The sequence below is a fragment of the Erinaceus europaeus genome, chromosome 14, assembly GCF_950295315.1.
Source record: "Erinaceus europaeus chromosome 14, mEriEur2.1, whole genome shotgun sequence".
NCBI lineage: Eukaryota > Metazoa > Chordata > Mammalia > Eulipotyphla > Erinaceidae > Erinaceus > Erinaceus europaeus.
The window spans coordinates 99,719,245-99,737,392 of record NC_080175.1 but is presented as its reverse complement, the minus strand read 5'-3'; the positions used below and the strand labels follow the sequence as shown (position 1 = coordinate 99,737,392).

The following is an 18,148-nucleotide window of genomic DNA, read 5'->3' as shown; positions in this document are numbered from 1 at the left end:
ATTTCTTAACAAAGCTGCCCTGTGAAGTGCACCTGTGTTTGTGAGTTTAATGGGGACAGACAGAGAGGATGAGGCAGTTAATTACTGAATTTTTTCTGCTTACAAACTGGTGATTTTTAAAGTTTAATGATTAAAAAACAACTTTTTAGCTGGGATTACTGTGAATGATCTGACATTAAAAGTCAAGTTGTAGAGTTTCTTTCTTATTTTTTTTTCTTTAGAAATTTTAAACTTTACTCAGGAAAACTGAGAACTTATTTTCAAGGGAGAGAGAGAGAGAGAGAGAGAGAGAGAGAGAGAGAGGACCTTTACTCACATGCAGCCAGGCTCATTTAGACAGAGAGAAGTGATAGAGTTTCTAACACATAAACAAAGACACTTAGAAATAAATCAAAAGCCCTCAGAAATAAAGATAATAAAGTCCCCCTCCCCAACAACCACTCAAGCCCTTCACTCGGACCATATCCACACATGGAGTACCCCACAGTCACAAGCTCAACCCTCCTAAAGTTGCAATAATTTAGTCTTGGAAATTCATGATTTACAAAAAACTAGCAAAAATCTTGACATTTTTTTGGTTGCAAAGTATGCAGATTGGTTTCTTCTCTCTTGTGTGGTTTAGTGGAAGCAGAGGCCACTCCACAGGACTGTGCCCAAAAGTGAATTAAAAAAAAAAGTTCTCAAGTTGGGATGAAGCCTAAAACATGAAATTGTGATAAACTGTTAGCCACAGAGAAGGCAGCTTTAAAGTCCACCGATTTTCAACCACAACCCCATTGAAGTAATTAGCCTGTATGGTAATATCCTGCCCTTTGAACACAGACAAAGCGCTGGAAACAACCAAACCACAGCTATCTTGATGTTGGAAGTTCCACTTCTTTCAGGGTGGAATTTATTTTGAGAGAGAGAGATGGATGTTGTCTGGGAAGAAAAAAAATAATCATAAGGTCTTCAGAGCTAACACACTCAATGTTTTTCAGAGAAAATGGAAACAGAGAGGAAAGGACAGTTCCTGGTATGCAAGTTGTTTTTAGAAGTGAAGCCTGACAAGGAAGATCCCACTGACAGACAGACTTCACGGACGTTTCTTCAGACGTAGTCGTGTGTGAGTAGGAAAATGAATTGGAGTTGAGAGACGTGGCATCTAATGACTTCTTCGTATGCCTTTCAGGGCTTTCTCCCCTCCACCATGAGATGAGGGGAGTGTGTGTGGGCAGTGGGGAGGCACACGGTGGGTGGGTGAAGCACTGAACTCTGGGGCCCAAGGTCCTGAGTTAATTCCATCCCTGGTGTCACACACGCCAGAGTGGTGCTCTGGTTCGTGCTAAAAAAAATGCATCTTTTGTGAAATGAGGGGAGTGCACTAGTTAGGCTAGGGGAGAGCACACTTGGAGCAAGAAGGGTGAAGACGGGGGAGGAGTGGTTCTGACTGGCCAGGGCTGGCCATGAGTTGGGGGTATCTCTTCTATCCAGCATAGGCAGCTGTTGAATGGCGGTGGGCATGTACTTGCTTTGGGCAGGTCTCCTTTGTTTGAAGGCTACAGTATAGTTTGTGAAAACTTTTCCTTACTTCTTTTTTTCCCCACCTTTTTATTTATTTGTTATTGGGGGCAGAGAGAAATCGAGAGGGAGCGGGAGATAGAGAGGGAGAGAGACAGAGAGATACCTGTAGCCCTGCTTCACCACTTGTGAAGCTTTCTCCCTGTAGGTGGGGATGGGGGCTTGAACCCGGGTCTTTGCACATTGTAATGTGTGCGCTCAACCAGGTGCGCCACAGCCTGGTCCTGAAGCTTTTCATTTTAAAAATCTTGCCTCATTTTTTTTGTCTCCTTTTTTTTTTTTTAAACCTAGTAGAAGGAAAAACCAAACCAAACCAAACCAAACCAAACCAAACCAAACCAAACCAAACCAAACCAAACCACTCTGAAGGCAGAATGCAGCCGCTGGGCCACTGGATCCCACTGTAGCAGGCATCTAAGTGCGGCCTGGGGGGTCTCCTTGTCTCTCTTTTCCTACATTTCTAACTTTGCTCCACTGTGACAGACAGCCAGCTAGTTCAAGTACTGAGTCAAATATTCCTATACTGAATTTTTAAGCACCACTAGGGCAGTGGCTGTCTGAGCGGAAGCGGCTGTCAGTTGTCTTTTACTTTTTACCTGCCGCTGCTCTGGAAGTCCCCAGTCAACTGCTGAAACTAACTCACCCAGTCTAAGTGTTTCCTTGAAGACAAACACAGTCGGATCTGCGTGGGGTGTGTCCGGCAAGACACAAGTGTTTGAGAAAATGTGAGAACTAACGGATGAAGAACAAAACGGGGGCGAGGGGGTAGCAAATATATCAGGGCACAGACTTTACCAGCCCGTGGATATGGGTTCAACCTCCCCCCCCACACACACACACTTACTACCTGGGAACACTATGTACTACGGGGGGGGGGTGAAGTGTCATTAGTGATGGAACCACACTGTGGCGTCTCCCCGCTCTTTCCCTTTCTGTCTTTCTCTCTCTCTGTCTCCATTTGTGTGTGAAAAGGAGTGGGGAAAGCGTTTTCCGGGGGCCGGGGTGGTGGTGGGGAGAGGAGGGCTCTTGTGTGTGCGCGCACACACACACACACACACACACACACACACACACACTCCTGGTGAATCAACGGCATCAGCCAGCAGAGAGACTGTGCAGACTAGAGGCTGTGCTTAGTCCTTCAGCAACATCATCTCAGGGTCAGTGCTAGTAGCTTCCACCAGCTACAGAGGATAAATGTCCTTGAGCGGTGACTCTGGGCTCTCGTGCCTGAACTCAGTTCTCTCACTGTCTCTGGCCGCAGGGGAAGTTACCCCTCTGTGCCTCCACCATTATCCTTTAGGATGATAAGACATCCCCTGTCTCGTGAAGTTATTGAGGGAACTAAAATAGTGAATATGGAAAGCACTTAGAACAGCACCTATGCACAGAAGCACTGAAGTGTTAACTATAATTAAAAAGGAGAGAGGAGAAGGATGAGAAGAGGCTGGGTGAGTACACACACCTTACCATGCACAGGGTCTGGTTCAAGCCCCCGGCCCCACCAGCAGGGGGAAAGCTTTGTGAATGGTGAAGCAGGGCTGCAGGTGACTCCCCTCCCCTCCCCCTCTCTCTCCCTCCCTCCCTCCCTCCCTCAACTTAAGACTGCCTCTACCCAGTAAATAAATAAAGATGATAAAAATTTAAAAAAAACAGATAAAGTCGGGAAGTAGAGGTAGAGGATAGTGACAGTCATGGAAAGGGTTAAGAGTGCATGTTGCAGAACATGACATTCGTCTACTTAGAAGAAACATTGTCTTGAAGAATTTGAAAGGTGACGATTTTTTGAAAACCTTCTTCTTTTTTTTTTTATTATCTTTATTTATTTAGTGGATAGAGATAGCCAGAAACAGAGAGGGAAGAGTGTGAGGGAGAGACACAGAGAGACCCCTGCAACCCTGCTTCACCACTCAGAAGGGTTTCCACCTGCAGGTGGGGAGCTGGGGCTCAAACCTGGGTCCTTGTGCACTATAACGTGTGAGCTAAGCTACCTCACGGCCCCGGAAAAGTGATGATCTTGCCCTCGCTCTGCTCCAGACCTGTTAGACTCTGACTGTGATTCTGTAGGGTTCATGATGAGTGAGGGGAGGCTACGTGGCTGCCGTGTGCTGTGTGACTCCCATGCCCTGAGAGGCAGGGCCTCACCTGCCTGCCAGATGCAAACACTCCTTCAAATGCAGAGTTATCACTGCGTCCTCTCCCCAGTGACCACACAACAGCCTTGCTGGTTAGGCTGCAGGATGTAGGCTACTTTTCAGCTGCTTAAAGGAAGTAAAATTCACAAGTAGTGTTGGTGTGAGAGAAGGAGCCTCGATGCTCATGTTCCAAAAAATAGTTTTTTTTTTCTCTTGGAAACATTCAATCCTGAAAACTGTATGAGTTATGGATGGGGTAGATAAAGCAATGATTATGTTAATGATTCTCATGCTTGAGGCTTCTAACCATGGTTCTTTTATTGAGTTTAAACGGTTTAAACAACCTTAAAATCATACTAGAAAGGACTTCCAACGAGAATGGAGTTATCAGTTATAGTAAACTTCTAATCTGCTACACTGGTTAGATGGAAGCTTTCTATGTTCTGTCCACACTCTTTTTTTTGCTCCACCCCCTCTCCTAGTTATTTCCTTTCCCTTGTCACTTCCTGTGAAGAGATGCATAAAAGGCGATGTATCTGATTAATAATAAACTGCTACCCAGCTCAGCCATGAGTCCCTGGTCGTCTGTCTCCTGCCCGCAAAGCTAGACTGGCAACTGGTGCCCCAAACTGGGACCGGCAAATGGCGCCCTGAACAGGGACTGGCATGAGCTATAAACACTACAAGAGCCTATAAAGGAAAAGCCACCAGCTTACAGTCCTGTCTTTTAGCAGATTTCCCTGTCCATGTGATTTCAGGGACCTGAGGACTAAGTATTAATGATACTACTCCTACTGGCCTGTATTTAGTGTTCACCGTATTCTGAGACTTGTTACTAAGAGGGCTATGTCTCCCAGTCTCCAGCATTTTCAATTTGCTTAATTTAAAACTACCCTGAGTTTTGTCTCTGAAAACACAGACTCAATTCAACACACATGTGTTTTGTACGTAGTATAAAGGAGTAGCCTCAAATCAAATTACCAAATAGATCCCAACCCACATTTAGCCACAAGCATTTATTTAAATAGAAAATATTAATCCTCCCCCCAAAACGAAGCAATTCTCTGTTAGACATATTTTGGACAACAAATTCTTGGTCATGAACTCTAGAAGCTGGTTATGGGGAGGGACACTCCACATGGATTACATTCTCTCAAGCTGGAGGACAGGGACCAGACTTTTCCATTGGCGAATTCTCTTTGGACCCAAGTTGTCGCTGTGTCCAAAGAAGATGTTTACCCTGTCACCCTCCCCATTTTATGTTCACTAATTTAATGAGGCTGACAGAGAGCCAGAGTATTGCTTTGACGCTTGTGATGCTGGGGGTCAAGCTTAGGATCTCACGCTTGAAAGTCCATATGCCTTGACCCATTGCACCAACTCGCAGGTCACATTTTTTTCCCCCCTAAGTGCTAAACCAATGTCTTGAGTGGTTGGAGTACTGAGAGAGTGTCATCAACACTGTTCAAGAGTTCAAGCCACTCTTGCACTTTTTTTTTTTTTTTTCATTTTCACTCCTGATTTTGTGTGCTGATGTCTACAGGCAGTGCAAAAGCTAGAAAATCCTAAAAGATAGCCATGGTTTCCTGGACAAGAGTGAAGAGTGACTTCATTCATTAGAACCTAGACACAGAGTATAGGAAAGTCTGCTGGAAAGTAAAATAATCTTGGGGCTGGGAACAGTTTTCAGCTGGGGTACTTCTGGGTCTCGCTGTGGCTACTCTGCAGGTCTTGAGCGAAATGGTCAGAAAATGGAGACATTGCTCCAAATCCCCAGTCTTTCTCCTTCCTTCCTTCCTTCCTTCCTTCCTTCCTTCCTTCCTTCCTTCCTTCCTTCCTTCCTTCCTCTCTCTCTCTCTCTCTCTTTCTTTCTTTCTTTCTAAGACTTTAGGAGCTGCCTTTTTTTAAAAAAAAGATTTTATTTATCTATTAATGAGAAAGATAGGAGGAGAGAGAGAGAGAGAGAGATCACTCTGGTACATGTGCTGCTGGGGATCGAACTCAGAGCCTCATGCTTGAGAGTCCAACACTTTATCCACAGCGCTGTTGGTATGCTTCTAAGCCCCCTTCTGTTTCATTGGTTTAATCCCCCCTGCTTAACACTGTATTCTGTTTACATAACCACTGTTAACTAAGCACCGCCCTGCCTGCAGGACACTGGTTTAATCCCCACTGGTTCACGATGCCTTTTTGCTGCGCCCCCTCTCCTTGTCACACCCTGATTTCCACCAGTCTCTTTTCGCTCCACCCTTTCTACGTCACATCCTGTTTACACCCTACTTGGCAAGTATATATAAGGACAGGATTGTGATCATAGTTTAGTTTACCGCCCGCGAAGCTAGTCCCACATGGCGCCACCCCCTGGACCACTATTTCTATCCAAGTTAGACATCAAGTGAAAATCTGTCAAGTTCCTTTCTAGCAAAGTAATCTTTGAGACTACATTTGCTTGTTTATATAACTAAGAGCAGAGCACTGGGTGAAATGATCCCTCATGCTACTTTCCAACCTAAAGTCTCTTTGTCCTTGGCCCCAGCCAAACTAGTCTTCTGTTGTTGTTCTTTATAAATCACTCCAAGGGCCAGAAAGCATCAGGCAGTAGGTTTCAGAGTCAAGAAATAACCTGAAATTGGCTGAGTGTTGAGAGAGAGAGAGAAAGAGAGAGAGGGAGAGAGAGAGAGAGAGAGAAGGAAGGAAAAGTGAGCATTTTCTGATGTCCTAATCATGAGGACTTTTCTTTTAATTTCATCAGTGATTTCATACTGATTTACAAAATGACATGTCAACAGGGGTATAAATCCACTCCATTCCCACCACCAGGGTGCTGAATCTTCATTCTCCCCCCTACCAGCCACTGAAATTCCCCTAAGGTTGTAGACATGGGCCAGCCATTATCTCTACAACTATCTGTCCACATTATACATCATTTCGCCCTTTTTCTTCCAGGTCCAGTCCTCTCCCTCCCCCCAAGCCACTCATGACACCATTACTACTTCCATATGTCCCTCTCTCTTTCCTCCTCTCTCCCCGGGTGCTGATGGAGCTGGAGTTCAGAGCCCTCTGATCTTTTTCCTCCTATCACTTCTCCCCCGCTGGGAGTCTGGGTCAGGGTGTTTTAGGGGAGCGGAAGGTGGGAGTTCTGGCTTCTGTAGCTGCTTCTCATGAGGACTTTTCTACAGCCCTGTGCGAAGCCCTCTGTGTTCCTCTGTGGGCACACGCTTGCCCTGAATTTCTGTCTCTTTGCTGTGGAAACTAGCCAAGGACACATTGCCGACCACCTGCTCACTTTATTACACAGGAGGACTCCAGACACTTCTTTTCTTTTCTTCTCCTCCTGCTGGGTTATAGCTTTCCCTTATGCAGCAATGAAAGTCCTGGAGCATCCTCTTAGGGGTGAATTAATGCCACTTAAACATATTTCCATTAGCTGCCCTTTGATGGTTCTGTTTAAAAATAAAGGGGGGAGTAGGGGCACCTTGGTCTTTACTGAATTTTCCCTTCCTTTTGCTTTAAAGTTACCACTCCTCAGAAACTCTTAATTATACTCCAAGAGAGCTTTGCTAACGATAAAAATATGTCTGGGAAATATTGTCAGAGGACAACCTCACCATCGTTCAGTAATGTTTTTCCCATCAAAGAATTAAAGTTATAAAGAGACCCAGCTCTGCCTCTGTGAACTTTGCTTGTACTCTTTTAAATATTTAAATTTATAAATAATAAATAGTGTGTGTGAATTCTAGACGAACAGAACATGATCCTGTCCCCCACCCTAATAGCAAACAGATTAAGGGTCAGCTGCCATGTCCCGTTTCAACTTTGTGTAGTCTGCAATTTATTTTTACTTTCTCCATATTGTATACTGCACTAATTCATTTGAATCTGATATTTAATCTGCGTCTGCCCTTGGATGGAAGCTCCTATGAGGCTTAATTTCCTCTATCGACTGCCCTAGCCTTGAGTGTTGGCAAATTGAGTGTCTGTCTTGAACCTGACACTTCCTTTCCTGTGGTCTTCTGAAGCCACTGGGTCTCTTGTTTCTTGATGCAAGAATGATCTGATCTGAGTCTGAAGCAATCCCTAAACTGTGTGTGTGTGTGTGTGTGTGTGTGTGTGTGTGGGTTCCTTTACTGTCATGGAAGTCTTCTGCAGGATGAAGTACTTTCCTTTATCTTATCTGTGCTTTGCTGGATCTAAGCAGATACCCTGTGGTGAGGGTTGGGCAGTGTCACCATGACCCACTCTAGTGAGCTTGTCACCTCATGTCACACTATTTTGTGTTTTTTCCTTTAATAACTTTTTACTAATGATTTAATATTGATCTAAAAAATTACAAGATAATAGGTACAACTCCACACCATTCCCACCACCAGAGCTGTGTGTCCCCACTCCCTCCACTGGAAGGTACTGCAGTTCTCCGAAGGCTGCAGGTATGGGTTGACTATTTCTACAGCTGTCTATATTTGCTCTTTTTTTTTTTAAGTTCCCATCTTCTTTTCCTTTCCAAGTCACACCTACTCCTTTTTTCCTCTTCTCTCTCTGGGTCCTGATGGAGTTGGGGCTCAGAGCCCTGTGGGCATCTCCCCCTGTCATTTTTCCCCCTTTGGGTGGATGGACCAGGATCATTATGGGGAGCAGAAGGTGGGAGTTCTGGCTTCTGTCGTTGCTTCTCTGCTGGACATGGGTGTTGGCAGGTGGATCCACACCCCCAGCCTGTGTCTGTCTGTCCCTAGTGGGGCAGGGCTCTGGGGAGGGGAGGCTCCAGGACACACGGTGAGGGTGTCTGCCGGGGAGGGCATCACCTTGGTTTTTCTGATTTATCCTACTCTACAAACATTGTAGAACCTCCAACTTAAAAAACTATGGAGGACTCAAGTACAACCAAGGAGCACTTCTGCATTAAAAGGAAATTCCGGCCAAGAATGTAAAAACAGGAGTCCCGGGGTAGGGCAGACAGCAGAGTGGCCATGCCGAGAGACTCAGCCTGAAGCCCGAGCCCCACCCAGGTTCCACCTCCTGCACCACCAAACAGTCCCACTCTCTTCACCTGCTTTTCTGTTTCCAGTATTTTTCCTTCTCCCTTCTTCTTCTCTTTCCCAGTTTGAGCCCCGATTCCTTTCTTTCTTTCTTTCTTTCTTTCTTTCTTTCTTTCTTTCTTTCATGAGAATAGGGCACAAGGTACTGACACTCAGAATATAGAAGCATCAGGACTAGGATATTCTAAATTTCCTGGATGGGAACTGGTAGAGGTGGGAGCAATCTTTTTTCATTTCTTTAAAAATCAATCAGGGACTGGCCGATGGCACACTCAGTTGAGCACACACATTACCATGAGGAAGGACTGGAGTTTGAATCCCCGGCTCCCCATCTGCAGAGGAGACGCCTCACAAGCAGTGAAGCAGATCTGCAGGTGTTTCTTTTTCTCTCTCCCTCTCTATCCCCCCATCTCAATTTCTCTCTGTCTTGTCCAATAAAATAGAAAGTTGAAAAAAAAAAAAAAAAGATGGCTTCGGATTTGTAGTGAAGGCACCAAGCCTAGAATGTGCCCAGGGCAGCAAGATTGAGCCTGGGAAACTCACATCAGTGATTCTTTCTCTTTCTGTAATTTCCCCAATAATCCTTGCTTGACACAACAAACTTCACACCCTACCACTGGGCTCTAATTAGTCATTTAGATTCTCAGCTATGAAGGGAGGATGCAGAGAAATGCTCCCTCAGCTTGGCTCAGCACTTCACAAGTGCCAGGTGCTGTAGACACAACAGTCTGTGCAGAACGGAATTCCTGTCCTGGAATGACGTCCACAAGGGACCGCGGGTGCAGGAAGCAGAGGGCTTGCTTTCCCTGTGTCGCTGGTCGCACTGAGGTCAGGCTCGGGGAAACGTTCAGTTTCTTCTCGTGTGCGTCCGGCTGACCAGCTAGCTCTGCTGTCAGCATTTTCAGCATCTCATGCTGGCTGCCCCGCGCCCTTCTGCACTCTAACCTTTGATGTGTAGCCACAGGAGACAAACTTCCTTAATATCAGTCTCAATAAGACTTGCAAAGAATGCAAATAGAAGGCTTTTCACAGCAAACACAAAAGCAGCTTTGAATGACCTCTATGAGTATCTGGCCCTATAAAGAAGTCAATTCAAAAGATAATGATAATGATAATGAGCTGCCCATAGAGAGGCGGACGCAGCACAATCAGACGGCACATTCTTTAACATATAAGGATACTCTGGGTTTTTTTTTTTTAGAAGGAACTATACTAGTATCTTTTTAAAAAACCTTTATTATTATCTTTATTTATTTATTGGATAGAGACAGCCAGAAATTGAGAGGAAGGGGGAGGTAGAGAGGGAGAGACAGAGAGAGACACCTGTAGCCCTGATTCACCACTTGCGAATCTTTCCCCCTGCAGGTGGGGACCAGGGACTTGAACCCGGGTCCTTGCGCACAATAATGTGTGTGCTCGACCAGGTGCATCACTGCCCAGCCCCCAGTACTAGAATCTTACTGCTCACGTTGGTTTAACTTCTACTCACATCACATGATAATGTTAGTTGTGAGGAAAATTTCTTCTTTTTTAAATTTCTCATTTATTTATTTGTTATTGGATAGAGACAGAGAGGATTTGAGAGAGAAGGGGGAGATAGAGAGGAAGAGAGACAGAGAGACACCTGCAGACATGCTTCACCACCTGTGAAGCAGACGCCCTTGCAGGTGGGGAGCCTGGGGCTTGAACCAGGACCCTAATCCCTACGCCCAGTCCTTGCACTTTGTGCCACATGTGCTTAGCCTGCTGCGCTACCGTCCGACTCCCAAATTCTTATTTTTTTAAGTTAATTATTTTATGTATTATTATTATTATTTTAAAGCAGGGCACTGCTCAGCTCTGGCTTATGGTGGTGTGGGGGATTGAACCTGGGACTTTGGCGCCTCAGGCAGGAGAGTCTCACTGGTTTGCAATGTGTTGTTTTGCTCTCCTTCTAAGTGCAGTTTTCCAGTGGCATGGCAGACAGAGTCACAGAGGTTGGCTACTCACATGGTTCCGAGAGCTGGTCTGACATGGAAATGGACCTTTGTAACAGTGGTTAGGGCGCCTGGGGCCGGGGAGGAGCTCAGGAGCAAAAGCCATGTCGGGGCTAGTTTCTAGCATGGACCGTGCGTGAGAAGACAACATGAGGCTCTTTCTCTCATTCAGAAAGGACTCTTTGGACCTTTGCTAACATATGGGACCCAGTTCCATTTCAAATGGTGCACTCTCTAACAAAGCCACAGACCCTGGAATACGGGCTAGGGGCTAGAGGACTGGGTACATGGACACATATATCGATAAGGCAGGGGAAACTATCTACCTCAAAGCAAAATTATGTAATAGGCAAAAATCACTAAAGTCATGGGTCCCTCAGAACATACCTGAAATAAACTTCCTAGCTTCTTCCCACATGAAGACCCCAAACCTCACCTGCTCTAGTCTTGCCTTTAGGTTCCTGATTATTAAAAATTTGCTTTATATCTTACAGCCTTTCAGCCACCAAGTTTCTGATACTACCCTGATGCCATCCTGACTTCCCTGGGCAGACACCCTCACCCATGTGTCCTGCAGCCTCCCCTCCCCAGAGCCCTGCCCCACTAGGGACAGACAGACACAGGCTGGGGGTGTGGATCCACCTGCCAACACCCATGTCCAGCGGAGAAGCAATGACAGAAGCCAGACCTCCCACCTTCTGCTCCCCTTAAAGAATTTGGGTCCATCCTCCCAGAGGGATAAAGAACAGGGAAGCTTCCAGTGGAGGGGGTGGGATGCAGGACTCTGGTGGTGGGAAAGGTTTGGAATTTTACGCCTTTGATCTTACAATCTTGTTCATCATCATTAAATCACTAAGCATCCCGTGAGTCCCCATTCATTGGGGAAACTGACGATCCTTCCTTGCCGACTGAATCCACATGGATCCCAGTCACTTTCAAAGCCAGCAACAAGCAGCTCCTGCCAGCTTTCAACCTGACGCTGTTGACTGGCTACGGAAGAAGGGCAAATGCTAGAAGAAGAAGAAAGCACTAATAAAGAAATTTAAGAGTCTGTTTTAGATTTGCAGAAATATTGAGAATGAAGGCAGAGGGAATTCCTGTCTACCCTCTTGGCATGTGCACAGCCTCTGGCCGCCAGCGCCCTGCCCCGGAGTGGCGCACTGGTCGCAGTCCAGGGACCTACAAGGACCCCTCACTGTTGCCCAAGCCCGTCGTGTCCATGGGGGCTCACTCTTGGTGCTGTACATGCTATTGGTCCTGACAGAGGCATAGTGACATGTGTCCTGTCAGTAGAGTACTTTACAGAACCATTTCTTGTTGGTCTGCTTCCAAATTCTGCTTCTAAGACCTTCTGTGTTGATCGTCACATTAGGTTCACTTGTATTACTTGCGATGTGGTCTGTTTACATAATCACTGTTACCTGGGTCCCGCCCTGCCTGCAGGGCACTGGTTTAATCCCACTGGTTAGATGGAAGCTTGCTATGTTCTGTTCGCACTTTTTTTGCTCTGCCCCCTCTCCTAGTTATTCTTTCCCTTGCCACTTCCCGTGAAGAGATGCATAAAAGGTGATGTATCTGATTAATAAGCGAGATACTGCTTCCCAGCTCAGCCATGAGGCCCTGGTCGTCTCTCTACTGCCCATGAAGCTAGCCCAGCCCGGCAATTTCTTAATGAGTTTTTTTTCTTTATTGGGGGATTAATGGCTTTCCATCGACAGTGAAACACAGTAGCTGGTTCGTGTGTCACATTTCCCACTTTTCCACAGAACAGTTCAACCCCCACTAGGTCCTCCTCCGCCATCATGTTCCAGGGCCCGAGCCTCCTCCTGCCCCAGAGTCCTTGACTTGGGCGCAGTCCACCAGGCCCAGTCCGAGTCAGAGCAGTCTTCCTGCCCTAAAGTCCCTGTGCTCTACCTGTTGACTCCTTCCTCTTTCTCACACATGCCAACCATTGACTTTTTCTTTTTCTTTTTTTACTGTCGCCATAGTTTTGCTTTTCCGTCATGCCCTGCAGATATTTGGAGACATATGGCTCTGTCTACTTGGGCTTTCTTTTTTGTTTCTGTCTTTTAAAGAAATTTTATTAGTGGGAGTTGGGCGGTAGCATAGCAGTTTAAGTGCGTGTGGCGCAAAGCGCAGGGACCGGCGTAAGGATCCGGGTTTGAGCCCCTGGCTCCCCACCTGCAGGGGAGTCGCTTCACGGCTGGTGAAGCAGGTCTGCAGGTGTCTGTCTTTCTCTCCCCCTCTCTGTCTTCCCCTCCTCTCTCCATTTCTCTCTGTCCTATCCAATGATGACATCATCAACAATAATAACTACAACAAGGGCACCAAAAGGGAACAAATAAATAAAGATTAAAAAATTTTATTAGTGACTTAATATTGATTTACAAAATTATGAGATCACAGGGGAATAATTCCACACGGTTCCCACCACTAGAGTTCTGTATCCCACCCCCTCCACCGGAAGCTACAGCTCTCCCAAGGTCACAGGTATGGGGCTGACTATGATCTCTACAGCTATCTGTCTATATATATATTTGTCCCCCACCTCTTTTTCCCTATGGCCCTGCCTTGTCTTCCTTTCCAAGTCACACTTACTCCTATTTCTACATCCAAATGTTCTTCCTTTTATTCCACTTCTCGCTCCGGGTCCTGATGGAGTTGGAATTCAAAGCCTCTGGTCATCTTCCCCTAACATTTCTCCCCCTCTGGGAACCTGGACCCAAATTCTTTATGGGAAGCAGAATTTGGTTCCATTTACTTTGTTATTCCAGGTTAGTGCATGGCGTGGTAAACATTCCTTTATAGGGCTGAATAATATGCCTCTCTACTGATTTATCAACTGGCTATTTTTATTTTTAAATTTAATTTAGTTAATTTCATAGGATGTAGGGGGAGAGAAAGATAGACAGTTTCTTCATCTGAGAGAGAGAGAAGCCAGACATGCAAGTCAGCACACATTGTGTCAGATCAGCTACCTCATGCATGCAAGTCCTGACCCCAACCACTGAGCTACTCCACAACCCACTCACCCTGTGGCACAGATGCTGCCATGCCAGCTGCTGGACACGGTGCCAGCTTCGCAGGGAGCTCAGCACGGCTGGACTCTCCAGGCCAAACTGAAACCATCTTGCCTTTTGCCATGTACAGGGCTTGGGATTAAGCTCTGTGTGCTCTTAATAATATTTACCTGTGGCCAGGCTCAGAGCCTGCTGACCAATAACAAAAGTAATGACAAAGCCTGCACTGCACTCTGTAAGGTTGATCAGAATGGAACAAGCACTAGCAGTAATGCAGAATTTTTTAGGAGACTCCAAGAGGAAAACTTGTTTTCCCCTTTATCTACACCACTTTTTTTAGTATTTCCACTAAATAAATGGAACGTTATGGTGCCTGCCTAGATACAACAGGTCTTTTAATCTACCACCTTCCACTCGGCTCCCACTTCCTCGTGCAGGAATAGTGCACGAGAGCCTAGGTCACAGAGTGAGCACACAAGGAAGATGGATTCCAGCTGGAGAGCTTAACTTCATGGAGAGGCCGGCCAGGTCAGCACCACCTTGGTGCCTTCTCAGTAAGGAACAAAACAAAACTCCTTGATCAAACAATGGAGCAGATTTTATGAAAAATGGGCTGCTCAATTTGTTTAAGGCCCCTAGAAACATAACAAGCTGGAACTTTCTATGAACCACGGCACAGGGCAAGAGGATGGCATAAACATACAGACAGAATATTCATCTTAATCAATAGGACACCTGCCTAGCACACAGGCACAGGAATAACAAAAGACACAGAAACTGTGATGTGACCTCTAGGGAGGAAAGTGCCCCTGGAATGTGACTGTTCCACAAAGCAGGAGGTGTTCCCTACCTGTGCTGTTCTTACTTGGGGATTTTTGTTTTAATAATCAATACCTTGGTGATTTTTGTTTGAATGATCTAAGCCTTATGAGACTATAAAAATAAAGTTCTGCTTGAGTGTGACAGAGACGTCTGCTGCAGCTTGATTCAGCACCGACTCCCTCATCTCATTCTCCCTCATTCCACGCTGACAGCCTCCTCTTTCAGGGACCCTAATTACCTGCTGGGGCTCCCCCCCCCCGGGGTCCCCCCCTCCCCGCAACCCTACCCTCACAAAGTCACATGTTGGGCTCTAGAAGGGAAGGGCGGGGTGGGTAATTGGGAAAAAGGAGTTTATTATATGGTGAGCAATACAATCTGACTTCCAGTGGTGAACATGATGCTTATTTTAATTCAAAACATCTGATTAGTGATTTAATATTGATTTGCAAAGTTATAAGTAAATGGGATGTTTTTTGTTTACTGTACTCTGAACAACGCCTGCTAGCCAGTGGCTTGTATATGTCAGTCTTTGGTAAGCAGTTATTCACACTGCTGGAAGATTCCACTCTGACACTAGAGTGCACACTACGAGTTTCCTGTGTTATATATATATGCCGAATCATACTGGGTGGTGTAGTGCTATTGGGAGGACGATTGCAGGGGAAAAGGGTCTCTTCTGAAGATTGCCGAGCTCTCTAAAGTTTGCATTTATGAGTTTTCCATCTCCAGGAACACAGAAACTTTTTGTTTTTTGGTAACTATTTTGCCCCTAATTAGCTATTGATTTACCTTAATGTCACCAATTACCTCCTTAGTTGGAAGAAGGTCAACATTTCAACTATTTGGAGCAGTTGATACTATTTGAAGTGAGATAATGCATCAACCTCAAACATTAGCCCTGTGCAGACATGTTTCCATCAGAATTTGCAGCTGATGACTGTCTCCTGCATTGTGATCAAAAGGAGCAACATGGGAGTCGGGCGGTAGCGCAGCGGGTTAAGCACAGGTGGTGCAAAGCGCAAGGACCAGCAGAAGGATCCCGGTTTGAGCCCCCGGCTCCCCATCTGCAGGGGAGTCACTTCCCAGATGGTGAAGCAGGTCTGCAGGTGTCTCTCTTTCTCTCCCCCTCTGTCTTCCCCTCCTCTCTCCGTTTCTCTCTGTCCTATCCGACAACGACAACATCAATAACAACAACAATAATAACTACAACAATAAAACAACAAGGGCAACAAAAGGGAATAAATAAATAAATATTTAATTTTTTTTTTTAAAGGAGCAACATTCCTCTAGGGGTGTGCATATCTGAAAAAAACCTGCCCAGTGTAGGTTTCTCCTGCGGCTCATCCCCAGAGTGCCCCTCCTCCCCTCGGTCTCTGCGTCTTATTCCTTTCTGTGGGACACTTGCTCTGCGTGTGGTCACCACGTTGGCCATCATGCTTTGTCTGCACTTCATGAGTCAGAGTCCCAGCAGCAGTGTGTGCTGACTTGCCTTTTGATAACCAACTGAAACCGTGATGATGGACTGCAATATATTTGGGTGGGAGCAAAACATTCACCATAGTTCAGGGTGACGTTAGGAAAGGAAAGCTCCTAGCCCCCTCCAGGACCTAGCCAGGTCATCTCTGGTCAGCGGTAGGACCTGAAGCTTGCTTTTGCTCCCCCTCCCTAGACATGTGGCTGCCGCCAGCTGTTACCAAGAACTTTGTTGAAAACCTTGTCAGTTCAGAGTTATTGTCCCTAAAGAAGAGATAAATGTATAGGTTTTAAAATCTGGACAGACTGACATTTGGAACAGTGTTCTCCTGGCTACTTCTCCTTAAGCTCTTTTCCAAGTTTCAGATTGGAGAAACTTAACAACTGTTTCCTTGCCAAAGTTAAAATTTTAATGAAAACCTCGTGTCTGGGGAGCTCTAGCATTAACAAACTGTGGTGAAATAGGTAAGATCTCAGTCATCAGAGAAATAATTCTGCAGCGATGGGATTGTATTATAAATGGTACAGCTGCCTGAACGGCAGGTTTCAACCCACTGGGGAAAAGTGGACCCTGGCTTATTTCAGCCCTGAAGGAAGCATGATCTGTTTGAAGGTATTGTGACACTACACTTACTGTTGTTAAAGCAGCCTGCACAAGACATGTGAAGGAGCCAAACACACCCATGGTGAGGGCACCCGCAGGACACGTCACCTTCAACAGCCAGTAGCACTGGCTTTCAGATGTTGAGTCTTTAACTATTATGGTGAATTTTAATCTTAGTGACAACATATTTTCCCTTGAGGTTTGTTATCTTCCTTCTCAAGAGGAAAGAGTGCAGGATAACAAAATAACTTGGGGGGATTTTAGAATGAACCATGGATCGAAAGGTTCAGTTATCTGTTCCCAACCACTTCTAGTGATGATTCATTTTCCTGCCTTGAGTAAGTGAGTTGGTCGGGCTACTCAGATCTCAGTGTTGTCCTTCTGAGGGGGATCAGGCATGGAGAGACAGCCAGCAAGGTAGGGACAGCCAGGGGATGGGAGACAGACACTAGGACAAGGGAGAGACAGACACGGGGCTGGGAGAGGGCCACACAGACACTACGACAAGACAGGGACAGCCAGGGAATGGGAGACAGACACTAGTGTTGGGGCTCTGTGTAAACTTGACAGAGCTTAGGGAGAACACCCCCCATCCTTGGATGGAGGTCTGAGAAGATACTCTCTTGTTAGTCTCTCTCAACCGAGGTGAGCAAAGGGGAGAAACCGTCTCTCAGACTAAGTAAGTTTTTTCCTTCCTGACTCTCAAGCCCACGGAGACCTCACTGCCTCTCTCCATTAACTGCAGGCCACATGGCTGCCTTCCTTACGGCTCATTCAGAGTTCACATGGTCACCCAGAGTTCACACAATCACCTCACTTCTGATCACTAGAGAAAGCATACTCCATCACACACCTCTCTAACAACAGTCAGTGAAGCACCAAACTTTATTTCCTTATAGTTTTGATACCTACCATGCTCTGTTTATCTTCACCCTATCTCACCCTGCTGACCTAACCCCTGTGTTTCTCTCAAATACCTTTGGATAATTAAGTTGCCTGCATCATGCAGAATAACTGTCTTGACCTTTATGTGTCTCATCCATTCCTGTCATACCAGTCCCTACCATAGGGGCAAGCTGACCTTTAACAAACCTGTAATTCTTGACATGTTTGAAATATGTTCTTTGTTTGGTTTTCTATTTAAACTCATGTCCATCTGCCAATAAATGAGATCTGAGCACGCTTCAGTCTCCCTGGTGTCTTTGCTTCCTTTCGTCTCCTGAGCGAGCAAGAGAGAACCGGTCGCTTGCCTTCCTGCTGGTGACAAGGACAAGGGGGTGGGAGACAGCCACGGGGGTGGGAGAGGGACACACCGACACTAGGACAAGGTAGGGACAGCCAGGGGCTGGGAGACGGACATACAGACACTAGGATTTGAATGCTGTGCTACAGTGCTCTTTTCTTGCTGCATAATCTCATTAGGAACCTTCATTTCTCAGCCTGGACATTGAGAACAGTGATTCTTAATGGGATAACCTCTGATGACAGAAGTCTAATAATTATTTTATAGTTAATAGAAACTCAT

General features: G+C 45.9%; 1 protein-coding gene across 5 annotated transcripts in view; it reads right to left on the bottom strand.

Annotated features, from left to right (window-relative positions):
* The window catches only part of COL8A1 (collagen type VIII alpha 1 chain), a 125,446-nt gene that overhangs the window by 21,174 nt on the left and 86,124 nt on the right, over nt 1–18,148 (bottom strand). Inside the window, exon 1 of one of the 5 annotated variants that reach the window (XM_007532572.3) lies at nt 2,204–2,252. The exons of the other annotated variants lie outside the window; for them this stretch is intronic. The gene's annotated coding sequence lies outside the window, so the exon portion shown is untranslated. Of the gene's footprint in view, nt 1–2,203; nt 2,253–18,148 lie in introns of those variants that run through there. 5 annotated transcript variants of the gene reach the window in all.